This window comes from Cyprinus carpio, unplaced genomic scaffold (assembly GCF_018340385.1).
Source record: "Cyprinus carpio isolate SPL01 unplaced genomic scaffold, ASM1834038v1 S000006309, whole genome shotgun sequence".
Classification (NCBI taxonomy): domain Eukaryota; kingdom Metazoa; phylum Chordata; class Actinopteri; order Cypriniformes; family Cyprinidae; genus Cyprinus; species Cyprinus carpio.
The window spans coordinates 2,848-6,027 of record NW_024878993.1 but is presented as its reverse complement, the minus strand read 5'-3'; the positions used below and the strand labels follow the sequence as shown (position 1 = coordinate 6,027).

Genomic DNA, 3,180 nt, shown 5'->3' with positions numbered 1-3,180 from the left:
TTTCTCCAGAAAGATGCTTCAGCAGCTGTTTTTTTGTGTTTAAGTTTTCTTGAACGAGAAAAAAATGAAGGGAACATCAGTGAAGGAGGGAGAATCTGTAAAAGTAATAACATGGTATTTTAATAACTGCTGAAATCACTGAGATCGATACAGTGTATCTATGTAAAGACAGTGATGGAGATTAAGTAGATGTTATCTATATAAAAAGGCAAAAATTAGACTTTTTTTCTCTAGCTCAAAAGTGCTTTTAGCCTTGTTTAAAAAAAAATAAAATACCTGCCGGGTGACACCATTTAGTTAAACATTATCATAAAACTGATGACCAAAAGAGAGAGGAATATTGTTCCGGGTTTGGGATTTCATTCACTGTCTAGTAATAATGAGGTCTGTCTTCATCTGTTCCTGATTCAGGTCTGTCTTCAGCTGCTGTGAGCAGGGATATGTTTTGGGTTGTTCTGTTGATAGTGCGCTGCTGCTGCATTTACGACCAAAGCTTCTCAAGCAGGCAAAGTGAGTATTACATCCAGATGTTTTAATAAGATGCAAAATTGTGATTTATTGTGTGAAAAATAATTCCTACAACAGATGTGAAAAATTTGTGTGTTTTTATTGTAGCAACCAACGCAATGTGTGTGTTTATTTGAATTACAGGATCAGGAACCAGGACTCAGTGCAGTGATCAGGTGAGATACTGTGAACTCAATCTGTCTGTCTGCAAAAAACTGTGAATTCACAACAGATTCTCAACAGATTCTTTTTGCTCTGGTTCTGTTTCAATGTAACGTCAGGAGCAGTGGTATAAATACATTTTCATATTAGTGACGTGATGTACAGCGTTATTAGTATCATTTATTATATTTGTTTCTAACTATTTTACTTTTAGTAAGTGCTTTTGTTGTTTCTATCGTATAGCTTAGAGTTTTGATTTTCAGTGGATTGTTGTTTTGGGGGTATTATGTTTATTAGTTTTTGTTTTTTAAAATGTGTATACCGTTTTCTTTTTTTTTTTAATTTAAGTTTTAGTTACTTTAGTTCATCCAGTTAAAGTAAATAAAAATGAAAAATGTTGGCCTATATAAGCTACTACCTGAAATATATATTTTTTCTGTTTTATTTTAGTAACATTTTATTTTTGTTTAAATTTTTTTTAGCTGTAATTAACAGAAACATCATATATTTAAGGCCTTTTTGTTAATAGTTTATGAAAAGTAGATTTAAAAATCCAGGTGTCTTGTACTTTTTGTGTTGTAACTTGTAGCTTTAATCTTGTTCATTTTTGAACTTTTGAATCTGTTTTTTTTTTTTTTTTTTTTTTTTTTACTGGTGAATAGTGATACATACACCTCTGTTAATCTTGATGACAATGGATCGGAGCCTGCAGCTACTGAGCCGTCCCAGGAAATGTGAATGCCAGTGCGACATTAGTTTGATGTTGAGTTAAGATGACAAGGAAATAGGAAATGGACAGCATAAAGAAGCAGCATGTCAAACAAGCATGGACATTGCTCTCATTACGACTAAGTGGTGTTCACCTGCAAACTGGAATAATGAAAAAGTTGTTCTAGTTTTATTGTGTTGTTTTAAGTCTCATGTGAATATTGTATATACACATTTAATTTTCACCTTGAAATTGTTGTCTGTCTCATCTTTTTAAACACTTATTTTGAGTATAATCCTGACCCTCACGTGAACCTGGGACCCCGCAGTGACAGATTAATTGACAGCCGTTGTCAGAGTCGCTAAAATAGAGAGTGACTGTGTAGTGACGCAGGTAGCTTTGCAACAGAGCTGTTCATTTTGATTAGAGGACTTTTCTCCCCCACCTTCGCCTGGAAGTGGAGGATGTCGAGGTATGTTCTGTGGACACAGGGCCAGGTCCTGGAGCCATATCAATTCGAGCTGCTGGCTCAAACTGGTGGTCTTAGCTCCCGCATCGCGATCGGCATCCGATTCTGACTAGTGAAGCAGCCGCTACAGTGATTTTGACGGAACAGCATGCTTTTTATACTGCTAAGGGGCGTGGTGAGCTGGAAACTGCTTACGTCATCTGCCACGCGCTTTTCCCGTCACGTGCACCACCGTGCAAACGTCAGCTAGGGAAAAATCAACTGCAGTAGCCACCGTTCAACCTGAAGAGGGGCAGCACTCAGACGTTTTTTACACCATATATTTGGCAGAATTAAAACACTTTATACTCAAATGTCAAAAGAAAAAGTTGCTGAATCAATGGACAGCACTAAGCGAAAGCCCTTATATTCTTACAGATCATTAACGCTAAAAAGTTGGTTTAGTGTTTAGTTAATTTAGTGGATTCCCCTGCGGGATACTACTGCGACGCCTTTAGCCTCAACAACTGCTGTGACGCTCGGACACTCTTCAAAACCTTCTCTTCTCTTCTTAATCCGCCTCCACCTCCTCCTCCATCGACTCTTACACAGCTATAGAGATCAGTTAGACATCAGGTTGATGTTGAGCTATGATGGCAAGTTCAGTTTGTAGGAAGTTTATTAAAGTTTGTGACGCTGTCACACAGGACACGTGTCACTGCTCAATATATTATGATGATTTTATGTATATTTGAATGTATATTCCAAATGGAAGTGGATCATCCCCTAACCCCTTGAGAGAGTGTGGACTTTGGAGTGAGCAAGAACGTGTGTGTGCCATTATTATGTAGTCGTTTGGGAATTTTGTTGGCAAAAGTGGAGGTGATGTAATTTCCTAATTATCTTCCCAGCTGGGATGTTTCCATGACAACACAGCTTGGTGTCAAATCAGCAGATCGGGCTGATGGACACTAATATAAAACAAAAAACATAATTTTTAAAAAAAGTTTTATATATATATATTATTTTTATATATTATATAGCATATTTTAAAAACTTTTTAAAATAAAAATTGCATGTTTATTTGCAACAGTTATTCTAACAACAATGAGGCCAGACATTTCTGACATTGGGAAACAGCGACATCTGCTGATGGACACCGTGCTGCGCTGTTACGGGTGTTAATCATGCAGACGGTGGATTTGCAAGTGAAGTTTTGCACTTGTGTGACGAACCATAAATATTCCACCCCTTCCATGCCCATTTGATAGGAAACAAATTGGTGAAAATTATAAAGAGAGAGATAAAATATGGAAGAGGAGTGTGCATTACCTGAATACGGGACACAGTTCTT

At 36.9% G+C, this 3,180-nt stretch overlaps 1 long non-coding RNA gene across 1 annotated transcript; it reads left to right on the top strand.

Annotated features, from left to right (window-relative positions):
- Window positions 1–648: 648 nt before the first annotated feature.
- Window positions 649–1,630, top strand: LOC109107156. Its single transcript, XR_006159220.1, has 2 exons — window positions 649–683; window positions 1,332–1,630. It is a non-coding gene; the product is annotated as an uncharacterized LOC109107156 (long non-coding RNA).
- The last annotated feature ends 1,550 nt before the right edge of the window (window positions 1,631–3,180 follow it).